Raw genomic sequence first — 14,767 nt, forward strand, 5'->3', positions numbered from 1 at the left:
AGAACACATATACAAGTTACAGTAGACAGACTAGTGCAGAGGGAAGAGGGCCCTGCCCTTGATTTCTCATGCCATAGCGGAATGGATCGCAACATGCTGTGTTTGGCAGTGAGTCTCGGCTCACACCCCCCATACAAGTCTATGAGAGCATGTGAATCATCGCACGGCACTCGCACCAGTGTAAACCTATGGGTAGCGTCCATCTGTGATTGATTTCTCATGCCATAGCGGAATGGATCGCAACATGCTGTGTTTGGCAGTGAGTCTCGGCTCACACCCCCCATACAAGTCTATGAGAGCATGTGAATCATCGCACGGCACTCGCACCAGTGTAAACCTATGGGCAGCGTCCATCTGTGATTGATTTCTCATGCCATAGCGGAATGGATCGCAACATGCTGTGTTTGGCAGTGAGTCTCGGCTCACACCCCCCATACAAGTCTATGAGAGCATGTGAATCATCGCACGGCACTCGCACCAGTGTAAACCTATGGGCAGCGTCCATCTGTGATTGATTTATCATGCCATCGTGTAATGGATCGCAACATGCTGTGTTTGGCAGTGAGTCTCGGCTCACACATCCCCATACAAGTCTATGAGAGCGTGTGAAATATCGCACTGAACTCGCACCAGTGTAAACCTATGGGGCAGCGTCCATCTGTGATTGATTTCTCATGCCATAGCGGAATGGATCGCAGCATGCTGTGTTTGGCAGTGAGTCTCGGCTCACGCACCCCCCATACAAGTCTGTGGGAGCGTGTGAAACATCGCACGGCACTTACATGTCATCTGACCACAGTGTCATGTACGCAGAGACCGACAGCGGAGGAGATGGGAAGAAAGTGCTCCCTCCATCTTCTTCGCAGCTGTGATACGATCACAAGATCACGTCACAGTCGAATGACCCTCGGCTGTCGCAGCAGAGGGTCATTAGCGTATCGCTTCTGATGTTCTCGCATCGAAAGCTATGTGCAAGTGGATCCGTAGCCTTAGGGCTGCTTCTCACTTGCGAGTTTCTCGCAGTAGAGCAATGCGAGAAAAACTCGCATTGGAATCGGACATATGTTAGTGAATGATTCAGCTCTCATCTGCGATTTTTTTTCTCAGTCCAAATCGGACCAAGAAAAAAATCGCAGCATGCTGCTTTTTTGCGAGTTTCTACTGCGAGTCTCTCCAATGCAAGTCTATGGGAGCGTGTAAAAAATCGGATGTCACGGGACGGCACTCACACCATCCTAGTGACATCCGATTTTCTAAATACATTTCTCACATGTTTCCTAAAACACAGGAAACGAGTGATGTCTCACAATGTCTGTCAATCACTATTCTCTGTCAGTCGGTCTCTCCCTCTCGGTCTCTGTTCTCTCTCTGTCGGTCCGTCACTATCTCTGTCCCTCTCTCACAGTCTGTCGGTCATTTTCCCCTCCTCTCTCATACTCACCGTTCCCCGATCCCCGGCGCAGCGCTGCACGGCTTTCTCACTGCTCCGGCGGCTTTTACTATTTTGAAAAAGCCGGCCGCTCATTAAACAATCTCGTATTCCCTGCTTTACCCGCCCACAGGCGCCTATGATTGGTTGCAGTGAGACACGCCCCCGCGCTGAGTGACAGGTGTCTCACTGCACCCAATCACAGCAGCCGGTGTGCGTGTCTATACTGTGCAGTGAAATAAATAAATAAATAATAAAAAAAAACGACGTGCGGTCCCCCCCAATTTCAATACCAGCCAGATAAAGCCATACGGCTGAAGGCTGGTATTCTCAGGATGGGGATAATCATGGAAGGTATCTCATAGACGCCTGACATGATTAATCTAGGACTTATTGGCAGCTATGGGCTGCCAATAACTCCTTATTACCCCGATTTGCCGGGTACGGTCCCAGAACTGTCACATCTAATGTATGCGGCAATTCTGGGCGGCTGCTGGCTGATATTGTTAGGTTGGGGGGCTCCCCATAACGTGGAGCTCCCCATCCTGAGAATACCAGCCTTCAGCTGTATGGCTTTATCTGGCTGGTATTGAAATTGGGGAGACCGCACGCCGGTTTTTTTAATTATTTAATTATTTATTTCACTGCACAGTATAGACACGCCCACCGGCTGCTGTGATTGGGTGCAGTGAGACACCTGTCACTCAGCGTGGGGGCGTGTCTCACTGCAACCAATCATAGGCGCCGGTGGGCGGGGAAAGCAGGGAATACGAGATTGTTTAATGAGTGGCTGGCTTTTTCAAAATAGTAAAAGCCGCCGCAGCAGTGTGAGCGCTGTGCAGCGCCGCGCCGGGGATCGGGGAGTATGAGAGAGGGCTGCTAACTTCAGTCACTCAGGGGATTAGCGGTCACCGGTGAGTCCTTCACTGGTGACCGCCAATCAGGACGCGGCACAGACAGAGCCGCAGAATGACAATGAAGTCCGGTGAAGTTCACCCGAGTTCATTCTGATCGTGCGGCTCTGTCTGTGTCTGCTGTCACCGGCCATTCAGCTCTACTACATGGCTGTCTGTGTCTGCTGTCAGCGGCCATGTAGCAGAGCTGAATGGCAGATGACATAGTAAAAAATATGCATTACACACGCTAGTAAAATCATTAATTTATTCAGAAAAAGCATCGCACTTGCGTTGCACTCGCACCTAACGTGAACTAAAATCAGCCGAGTTTTTTTCAGCCCAGTCGGACCGATTTTACTCGCATAGATGTGTTTCCAGCCTTAGAAGGTTAGTTCACCCCCTATGCATACCTGCGGGTTAAGGTACGGTTCCACCTGCGCGTAGCTTCTGATGCGAGAGCATCGGAAGCAATATGCAAATGACCCTCTGCTGCGAGCGTCAACCGAGGCTCGTGACTGTGGTGCGATCTTGCAATTGGATCACGGCTGCGAAGAAGAGGAAGGGAGCATCTCCTCTCCGAGTGCAATGCGATGTTTCACACACTCCCATAGACTTGTATGGGGGTGCGTCAGCCGAGACTCGCTGCCAAACGCAGCATGCTGCGATTCATTATTTAGGCCGATATGGCATGAGAAATCAATCGCATATGGACACTGCCTCATAGTTTTGCACTGGTGCGAGAGCAGTCCAATGTTTTATCAGAGTGCAAGCTGTGCAAAATGCAAGTGGAACCGATCCTTACTGGAAGATGCAGGCAAGGTGCATATCATTGTGTATGGAACTGGCGAGTACAGTGCCTGTTACCTCTGCCAGTCCCATAGTCAGTGAATGGCGCGTATGCTGAGCATGTGCACCTCGCCTTCGTTCAGGGTGGGGCTGCAGACCCCCAAATTAGGGATCGCCGGGGGTCTTAGCAGTCAAACCCATCATATTAATAACGGATAACATGTATTTTTTCAGAAAAGCCCAGTTTTGTAGCAGAAAGGTCATATATCCGGACATCAGACATTGATGGTGTATCCTGATTAGTTTTTTATTCTCCTGAGCACACACAAAGATGGTGTCTCATCCAACGGAAGAGCTGTTGTAGTGCATTTCGGTGAGAAAGGGACTTGCCAGCCTTTGTAATGTACCTTGCAGCAGTTGTGTTTAGCTCTCTAAGGGCATTCACCTGTGGTCACCTGTACTGTTTACTGTGTATAGGAGGCATCACAGCAGACAATATCCACACAGAAGCTCAGGGAAAGCTAAGGGGAGATAGAGCCAACAGAGGGGAACATAATACATACCTGTCATATAATGACTAGAAGTAGGGCTGCTCCTCCTGTGCACAGACAATTGTGTATTATGAATGGTCACACTTTAATGTTATGGATGATCAGTGTAATTGTAAAAAATAAAATACCTAAAAAGGTTTTCCCTTGAAATACATTTATCCACAGGATAGGACCCAATCATTAGGACCCCCAATAATAAGGAAAAGAGGTCCTAATGCCCCATTCATACCCACTGGCGGCCTAATGCCCCATTCCTGCTCCTGGGGTCCTAATGCTCCATTTCTTCTCACTGGGGTCCTAATGCCCCATTCCTCACTGGGGCCCCCGTGCCCGATTCCTCCCCACTGGGGTCCTAATGCCTCATTCCTCCCCACTGGAGTCCTAATGCTCTATTCCTCCTCACTGGGTTCCAAATCTCCATTCCTTCTCACTGGGGTCCTAATGCCCCATTCCTCCTCACTGGAGTCCTAATATACCATTCTTCCCCACTGGCATCCTAATGCTCTAGTGCTCCTCACTGGGGTCCTAATGTATCATTCCTCCTCACTAGAGTCCTATTGCTTTAGTCCTCACTGGGGTCCTAATACCCCATTCCTCCTCACTGGGGTCCTAATGCCCAATTTCTTCTCACTGGGGTCCTAATGACCCATTCCTCCTCATTGGGGTTCTATTGCCCCACTCCTCCCCACTGAGGACCTAATGCCCTATTCCTCCTCACTGGGGTCCTAATGCCCTATTCCTCCTCACTGGGGTCCTAATGCCCTATTCCTCCTCACTGGGGTCCTAATGCCCTATTCCTCCTCACTGGGGTCCTAATGCCCAATTTTTCTCACTGGGGTCCTAATACCCCATTCCTCCTCACTGGGGTCCTAATGCCCTATTCCTACTCACTGAGGTCCCAATGCCCAATTTTTCTCACTGGGGTCCTAAAACCCCATTCCTCCTCACTGGGGTCCTAATGCACCATCTCGTCTCACTGGGAACCTAATGCCCCATTTCTCCTCACTGGGGTCCTAATGCCCCACTCCTCCTCATTGGTGTCCCAATGCCCCATTCCTCCTCACTGTAGTGAGATGGTACAGGCAACATGAGCGCTGATGTCATCCTGTTTACACATGAGAGCATATGCTGAACTGATGGTCCATGATATGGCTGCTCGTAATGAAAGCTTAAGAATATGGATGCACCTGTGTGGGGATGAAACCAAATACATACAGTCATATGAAAAAGTTTGGGCACCCCTATTAATGTTAACCTTTATTCTTTATAACAATTTGGGTTTTTGCAACAGCTATTTCAGTTTCATATATCTAATAACTGATGGACTGAGCAATATTTCTGGATTGAAATGAGGTTTATTGTACTAACAGAAAATGTGCAATCCGCATTTAAACAAAATTTGACCGGTGCAAAAGTATGGGCTCCCTTATCAATTTCTTGATTTGAACACTCTTAACTACTTTTTACTGACTTACTAAAGCATTAAATTGGTTTTGTAACCTCATTGAGCTTTGAACTTCATAGGCAGGTGTATCCAATCATGAGAAAGGGTATTTAAGGTGGCCACTTGCAAGTTGTTCTCCTATTTGAATCTCCTATGAAGAGTGGCATCATGGGCTCCTCAAAACAACTCTCAAATGATCTGAAAACAAAGATTATTCAACATAGTTGTTCAGGGGAAGGATACAAAAAGTTGTCTCAGAGATTTAAACTGTCAGTTTCCACTCTGAGGAACATAGGAAATGGAAGAAAACAGGTACAGTTCTTGTTACGCCCAGAAGTGGCAGGCCAAGAAAAATATCAGAAAGGCAGAGAAGAAGAATGGTGAGAACAGTCAATCCACAGGAAAGACCTGCAGCATCATCTTGCTGCAGATGGTGTCAATGTGCATCGGTCAACAATACAGCGCACGTTGCACAAGGAGAAGCTGTATGGGAGAATGATGCGAAAGAAGCCGTTTCTGCAAGCACGCCACAAACAGAGTCGCCTGAGGTATGCAAAAGCACATTTGGACAAGCCAGTTACATTTTGGAAGAAGGTCCTGTCGACAGATGAAACAAAGATTGAGTTGATTGGTCATACAAAAAGGCGTTATGCATGGAGGCAAACAAACACGGCATTCCAAGAAAAGCACTTGCTACCCACAGTAAAATTTGGTGGAGGTTCCATCATGCTTTAAGGCTGTGTGGCCAATGCCGGCACCGGGAATCTTGTTAAAGTTGAGGGTCGCATGGATTCAACTCAGTATCAGCAGATTCTTGACAATAATGTGCAAGAATCAGTGACGAAGTTGAAGTTACACAGGGGATGGATATTTCAGGAAAACACTGCTCCAAATCTACTCAGGCATTCATGCAGAGGAACAATTACAATGTTCTGGAATGGCCATCCCAGTCCCCAGACCTGAATATCATTGAACATCTGTGGGATGATTTGAAGCGTGCTGTCCATGCTCGGCGACCATCAAACTTAACTGAACTGGAATTGTTTTGTAAACAGGAATGGTCAAATATACCTTCATCCAGGATCCAGGAACTCATTAAAAGCTACAGGAATCGACTAGAGGCTGTTATTTTTGCAAAACGAGGATATACAAAATATTAATGTCACTTTTATGTTGAGGTGCCCATACTTTTGCACCGGTCAAATTTTGTTTAAATGTGGATTGCACGTTTTCTGTTAGTACAATAAACCTCATTTCAATCCAGAAATATTACTCAGTCCATCATTTATTAGATATATGAAACTGAAATAGCTGTTGCAAAAACCCAAATTGTTATGAAGAAAAAAGGTTAACATTAATAGGGATGCCTAAACTTTTTCATATGACTGTAGCAACACTCAGCTGTAAGATATATGCAAACATGGAATATGTATAATTTAAAATGCATTAATGTTATATGGAATATACTTAGAAAAATGAAGATACTTAAAGCGCAAATTGGCCGATTCAGTGTTTTAGTTAGTGCCAGATCCTAGCTGTCCATATATTTGTAGATTTTTTGTGTAGGAGAGGCATGAAAATAGGATAGGGTCCCGTCAAAGAATGGTCCCATCAAGGTTTGGACAAAACCTTGCCGCAGTTGATGGGCTCATATATGTGTAGACTTTTAGTCCAAGAGAGGCATGAAAATAGGATAGGGTCCCATTGGAATACCATGGATGGTTGACTGTGGATGTGAGGAATTTGCGGAGAGCAAAGAATTAGTAGAAGTTGGTATGCATTATATGTCTGTCGAGATTTTCCCGTTCGGTAAGTTGTTAATAAATATGTCTAAAAAAAATCTAATTTTTTTCCATATTTAAAGGTCAATTTAATGTTTTTGGTGTTACTATACAGTGTGCAGAATTATTAGGCAAGTTGTATTTTAGAATATTTTTTATTATTGATCAACAACTATGTTCTCAATCAACCCAAAAGACTGATAAATATCAAAGCTTAATATTTTTGCAAGTTGGAGTGTTTTTTTTTTTAGATTTGGCTATCTTAGGAGGATATCTGTTTGTGCAGGTAACTATTACTGTGCAGAATTATTAGGCAAATAATAACCAAATATATTTCTATCTCACTTGTTTATTTTCACCAGGTAAACCAATATAACTGCACAAAATTTAGAAATAAACATTTCTGACTTGCAAAAACAACCCCCCCCTCCGAAAAATTAGTGACCAATATAGCCACCTTTTTTTATGATGACACTTAACAGCCTACCATTCGTAGATTCTGTCAGTTGCTTGATCTGTTTACGATCAACATTGCAGGCAGCAGCCACCACAGCTTTCCAGACACTGTTCCGAGAGGTGTACTGTTTTCCCTCCCTGTAGATCTCACATTTTATGAGGGACCACAGGTTCTCTATGGGGTTCAGATCAGGTGAACATTGGGGCCATGTCATTATTTTTTCAATATTTTAGACCTTTATTGGCCGGCCACGCTGAGGAGCAATTGGATGCATGTAATGGAGCATTGTCCTGCATGAAAATCATGTTTTTCTTGAACGAAACCGACTTCTTCCTTTACCACTGCTTGAAGAAGTTGTCTTCCAGAAACTGGCAGTAGGTCTGGGAAGTTGAGCTTCACTTCATCCTCAACCCGAAAAGGTCCCACAAGTTTATCTTTGATGATACCAGCCAGGCCCGGACTGACCACAGGGCAATTCTGGCAAATGCCAGATGGGCTGGTCCCTGTAGTGGGCCGCCTTATCTGCAGTCACCGCCGCTCTGCTCAGCAGTGTGCAGCCGGGCAGTATTATCAGCCGTGCGCACACTAGCTGCAGCAGGACCAGGAGGCAGCACACTGTGCCGGCCCTGCTGTGTGCTGCATGCACACATTGCTGAGGAGCATGGCGGTGCCGGTGACCACAGCTTCCTCCTTCCAAATCAAATGTATTTGCATCTTCCAGACGTAAATACATTTGAACAGTGTGCCAAGACTAGGCCCCGCCTCCGACGTGCAGCAACGTGATGAGATCAGCACCTTGCTGACATCATCACAGTGCTGCTGGCGCCACACAGGATACATCAGGCAGCGGTAAGCTCTCCATGGAGGAGCCGAAGAAACAGGTTTAATTAATGGGGATGAGTGGGGAGGGGCTCAGGACACAATGGGGAACATTTGTGAAGGAACACAGCTTTGTGACAGGCAGGGGAGGTTACTGTATTCCGAGGGAGGAGGGGAGGCAGGAGTGTGTAATGATGGGGTAGTGTAATTTGTGTGTGTAGGGGGTGATGGGGGGTGCATTGTATTATGTCTGGGGAGGGGGTAATCGAAGGTGCATTGTATTGCGTGTGGGGGGAGGGGTAATGGGGGGTGCATTGTAGTGTGTGTGTAGGGGGTGATGGGGGTGCATTGTATTTGTGTGTGTGTGTGTGTGTGTAGTGGGTGATGGGGGGTGCATTGTATTGTGTGTGTATGTGGGTAGCGGTAAAGGAGGGTGTATAGTATTGTGTGTGCGTTTGTGGGGGGAGAGGTAATGGAGGGTGCATTGTATTGTGTGTGTGTGTGTGTGTGTGTGTGGAGGGGTAATGGGGGTGCATTGTGTGTGAGTGGGGGGAAGGAGGGTAATGGAGAGTGCATTGTATTGCATGTGGGGGGAGGGGTAATGGGGGTGCATTGTAGTGTGTGTGTAGGGGGTGATGGGGGTGCATTGTATTTGTGTGTGTGTGTAGTGGGTGATGGGGGTGCATTGTATTGTGTGTGTATGTGGGGAGCGGTAAAGGAGGGTGTATAGTATTGTGTGCGCATTTGTGGGGGGAGAGGTAATGGAGGGTGCATTGTATTGTGTGTGTGTGTGTGTGTGTTTGTAGGGGTAATGGGGGTGCATTGTGTGTGTGTGTGTGTGTGGGGGGGGGGGGTAATGGAGAGTGCATTGTATTGTGTGTATGTGTCTGTGTGTGTGTGTGTAGGGGTAATGGGGGTGCATTGTATTGTGTGTGTGGGGGGGGGGGAGGGTAATGGAGGGTGCATTGTATTGTGTGTGTGTCTGTGTGTAGGGGTAATGGGGTGCATTTTATTGTGTGTGTGGGGGGGGGGTGAGGGGTAATGGAGGGTGCATTGTATTGTGTGTGTATACGGGTAATGGGGGTGCATTGTATTGTGTGTGTAGGGGAGAGGTAATGGAGGTGCATTGTATTGTGTGCGTGGGAGTAAGGGGTAATGGAGAGTGCATTGTATTGTGTGTGTGTGTTTGTGTGTGTGTGGAGGGGTAATGGGGGTGCATTCTATTGTGTGTGTGTGTGGGGGGAGGGGTAATGGAGGGTGCAGGTGCACTGTAGTGTGTGTGTGTAGGGGTTATGGAGGTGCATTGTATTGTGTCTGTGTGGGGGAGAGGTAATAGAGGGTGTATTGTGTGTGTGGGGGATTACAAAAGAGCAGTTTGGGGGGAATATATAAATAATAATAATAAAGGGGCATTATGGGGGTATATTATAAAGAGAGCAGTGTGGAGGGGACATTATGGAGAGAAGATGTGTATGGGGACATTATGGAAAGAGGCAGTGTGGGGGTATATTAAGAAGAGAGGCAGTGTGGGAGGTATTTTGGATAAGGGCAGTGTGTGCGGGATATTTTGTGAAGGAAGCACAGCAATTATTTATTCAGGGGCACAGCATGGGAGATATTTATATTTATGGGGCAGTATAATGATACTTTTATTTTTAAAGGTGCTGTGTGGGGAAGTGCTGCTGAAGAATAAAGAGGGAGGGCTTCAGAGACGAGCAGTGGGCACGAAACCTCATCATGGGATCTCTACTGCGGGGAGACAAAAAGGATGGGAACGACTCAGAAGATGTCACCTATAAAGGTGCCTTGATGTAAATGATTATTTGTGATACTGCCTGCGTCTTATCAGTATTGTGGTTCTTGTATGGTCCGCAGTCTGATAACAACTCTCAGCATCTCCTTACCATTGTTAAGGACAAGCTGGGAGTTGTAGATTCCGGCACCTACCGAGCCTTCCCATTGTTCTGCATTGTAAAATACAGAGCGTTTTCCGAGTGGAAAACACCAGAAGAATGGAGCGGTCACTTCTTTTAATCACTTTATGGTTTTAGAAACCTGAAGTGGGTAAAAGAAGCTCAAAAGCCTGAACCTGTGCACAGCGAGTAGATGCATATGGTTATTCGAGGATTTTTCATAGTAGTTTCCATGGTGGGATCTGCCCCCAAAAATGTCATTGCACATACCCTAAGTGGTATGTGTCCAAAGTTATCACCAGTGAAAACCACAGCTTCCCTGATCACCTATCTGTAGAATAGGTCATCAATATTAGTTCAGGGGGATGTGATTTTGTATCCCTATATGACAGCAGCATTATGTGGAGAGCAGCATCCTCTTCATTATCTGCGAGACCCAGCTCTGTAGGGAAAATAGCGGCTTCACCAGGTCCTGCTACTAAGAGCAATAAATAGGCCTGAGCTGTAATACTGGACGCAGCCGTGACTACATGTTATATGGTCGTGTTACACAATCTACAAGTGCACAAAGATATTACACATTCACCATGCAAAAAGTGGGCCTGTGCACCCCCAAATGTCAGGGCTGAATTTTAGTCCCAGTCCGGCCCTGATACCAGCCCAAGAAACTAAGTATAGACACAAGGCACTCCCAAAATTCTTGATGCTGTGATTTTATTAAACAGTGGATGTGCATAAATAGTATATGTGCTGCCGAAGCCTTGTGTCTATATTTAGTTTCTTGGCTTTGGAACCTAATAAGTGCACCCCTTTCCATCTACATAATATTCACCATTTCAAGGAAGTGCCATTTGTTATATTCAATTCTGATACCAGCCCATACCAGTACCCCACCTCCACCTTGCTGGCATCTGAGTCAGAGTGTAGCTCTCTGCCCTTTACTGATCCAGGCTCTGGCCCATCCATCTGGCCTCAAGAGTCAAGCGGGCTTTACACGCTATGATATATCAAACGATATGTCGTCGGGGTCACGTCGTAAGTGACGCACATCTGGCATTGTTTGACATATCATAGCGTGTGACAGCTTCGAGCGAGTGTGAACGAGCAAAAATACTCACCTTATCGTTGCTCGTTGACACGTCGCTCATTTTCTAAAAATCGAACGCCCGGTTGTTCATTGTTCCCGAGGCAGCACACATCGCTCCGTGTGACACCCCGGGAACGATGAACACAGCTTACCTGCGGCCGCTGGCAATGCGGAAGGAGGGAGGTGTGCGGGATGCTTACGTCCCGCTCATCTACGCCCCTCCGCTTCTATTGGCTGCCTGCTGTGTGACGTCGCTGTGACGCCGCGCGACCTGCCCCCTTAGGAAGGAGGCGGGTCGCCGGCCAGAGCGACGTCGCAGGGCAGGTAAGTGCGTGTGAAGCTGCCGTAGCGATAATGTTCGCTACGGCAGCTATCACAAGATATCGCATGTGCGACGGGGCCGGGTACTATCGCGCTCGGCATCGCTACCATCAGCTAGCGATGTCGCAGCGTGCAAAGTACCCCTTACGTGACAAAGACTTTGCAAGTTATAGAGTCGGAAAACAGGAGGGGCTGTAGAGGAAGTTCCAAAAAATGCATAAATGTCACAGGCTTTCGGCATATGTTTTTAATATAGCCAATGGCATACTTACGAATTTTGCTAAAAGATTATCCCATTACTGTTCTATAAAAAGACTTCTAATAATAAAGCACGTCAAAGGTGTGCACCTAACTGAGAAAATTTTTTATACCAGCTATATTGTGTGGTCTGAATTTCTCCGCCACCTCTCAGCGACCTTTAAATCGAGATTACTGCAGACATTCACTGTTAAGAAGGAGATTTCCTGAAAACTATGGAATTGCTCCTTAACACACCGACTGAGCCGGTGACTATAATGGTGCAAACGGAGTCACCATGTGCTCTGTTATGCACCATTTTCGGGGAATACGCGTACTGGAGGCGGACACCAAGACGCAGTCTGCTACGTCTGGGTGTCCACCTCCAATTAGCGTATACCTCCGAAAATAATGTACGACAGAGCACATGGTGACTCTGTCTGCACCATTATAGTCAGTGTACCACTGAACGGGGAGAGGATTGCAGTGGGAAAGCACCCTAAAAAATACGTAAATGGAAAATACTATGGTATATTTTCACAGTACCTAACATAGACCTGTTAACTATCTGACGCTGACCCTGACTTGAGTCAGTAAAAAATATGGTGGTAAGTGGCGAATACTACGTTATATTTTTACTGTCTCTAATCTAAGCCTATCAACTAAGCAAAATAATTTTTATTTGATTTTTAGATTACTTTTTTGATGTGATGATGGGAGTCACTGCACAGAAAAATAAAAGTCCTGGCTAAAGGTGAGCATGGATGCCGATCAGTGATGTGAGTTACTGATCAATGGCTGCAGGATGCACGCATGGGTATGGGGAAAAATAGGGGGTAATGCACATAAAAAAGAAAATGTCTTGGCAAAAGCGGCATGGACGTCAATCAGTGACGTGAGTCACTGAACAGGGTTTGGTGGCTGCAGGACACTCGCACGGACATGGCCGAAAAATAAACCTGCCAAAAATCAAGCGATCAAATACTGATCATTGCTCGGTGCAGAAGGGAGGGATAGAGAAGGGGATAGGGAGAGGAGGGACAGAGAGAGATCGAAGCTAAAAAGAAAGGAAAACGACAGGAAGAGGTCGGGAATAGTATAGAAGATTTTCTCTCTTCATTGAGGAACAGTAGCAGGGAGCAGCAGCAGTGGTAGCACAGTCTTCAAAAAAAAGCTCGTGGCACCACAAGGCCCAGCAGATCAGCAGAAAGAACATCAGAGAACCGTTCTGCACATGTCTGAAAAGGGGACTGAGGTGGAGCAGAGCTGTCACTGAGAGGTCAGACCGCAGAGCTGCTCACTCTTTGGAGAAATTGCATGTCCCAAGATGACTGCTCCAATCACTGCTGGGACTGATGATGCTGCTCTCTCCCAGCTCCAGCCTATGATTAGCGCTGTTATGGCAGCGATCATAGCTTGACATCAACTGAACAGCCAATTACAGTGATCGTCGTTGCTGGGGGCTAACGAACCCCCCTCCCCCTTTCTCGTGGTAGGAGTCAGCAGGCACTTTCATGTGATCGCTGTCATGATGAGCGCATGAAAGTCAGGACGTACTGGGTATGTCCTTGGTCGTTAAGGCACTGACAGCCAGGACGCACCCAGTATGATCAATGTCGGTAAGATGTTAAAACAGCACGCTGACACAAGGGCAAATCATTCTGGGTGCCCATCGGCACACCCGTGACGTGATCCTGCCAGTGGCCGGGAATCAAAGGAGACTGATTTTTTTGCTATATACAGCAATGCTATTGCAGTTTATAGTCCTCTAAGGGTACTAATTGTTAGAAGAGTTAATTTTTCTAACACTAATAAATACAATTAAAAGTGAAAAAAAAGTTATAAAAATATAAGTTCAAATCACTCGCCTTTTCCACCATCAAAAATAAAGATAATAAAAAATACACATATGTTGTATCACTACATCCAGAAAAGTCCGATCTATCAAGATTAGTGATGGGCGGACCCAGAGTGTGAAAGTCTGGATCCGCGCTGGTTCAAAAGTGCTCAAGCACTGACCCCAAGCTCGACGTTCTCAAGGAACTCCGGGTAACGATCCGGAATCTTGGGTAATTAAAAAAAATAAATAAAGGAAAAACAGGGGAAAGCAGCCACATTATACTTACTGAGTATCCCGTGCGGCTGTAACACTGCTTCCGAGCTGCTCATTAACCTCATACATATGCACTGCTTCCCCCTCCCCATTACTAATCTGTAGGTGAAAAGAAATATACACAAACACTGAAAAAGTCCTTTATTTATAATAATATTTATTAATTTATTTAGCACCATTAATTCCACAGCACTTTACATACATCAGCATCACTGTCCCCATTGGGGCTCACAATCTAAGGTCCCTATCAGTATGTCTTTGGAGTGTGGAGGAAACCAGAGAACACTCACTCAAACACAGGGAGAGCATACAAACTCTTCGCAGATGTTGTCCTTTGTGGGATTTGAACCCAGGACCCCAGCGCTGCAAAACTGCAGTGCTAGCCACCGAGCCACCATACCGCCCTATTTAAAATCAACTTAAAAAAACACCCTCTTTCGCCATTTTATTAACTGCAAAAACACCCCTGCAGGTCCAACGTAATCCACACAAGGTCCCACGACAAATCCAGCTCTGCTACATACATACGGAGGGCACAGCGCATGGGCACAGGACATAGCATGCTGTGGGCTTCAGGCAGAGACTGGGGTACCATGGGAACCTCCAGCAGATCTCCAAGATCAATTCTGAGCCAGAACCGGGGTATTTTTTAAAACCCAGTCAGATCCGCCGATCCCGGATATCAGCGGGTCCGCCCATTGCTAATCAAGATATAAAAATAATTAACCCAATAAATAAACACCATAAACACAAAAAATTCAAGAAAGCCAAAATTACTTTTTGGGGGGTCTCTGCCAAGCCAAAAAAAAAATGCTGTAGCAAGCTATCAAAACATCATATTAATCCCAAAATATTATCAATAAAAACTTTGTCTCACCCTGCACAAATTAAGGCATTACACAGCTTGATCAACCAGTTTGTAAAATAAAATTA

This window comes from Anomaloglossus baeobatrachus, chromosome 3, assembly GCF_048569485.1.
Source record: "Anomaloglossus baeobatrachus isolate aAnoBae1 chromosome 3, aAnoBae1.hap1, whole genome shotgun sequence".
NCBI classification, from domain to species: Eukaryota; Metazoa; Chordata; class Amphibia; order Anura; family Aromobatidae; genus Anomaloglossus; species Anomaloglossus baeobatrachus.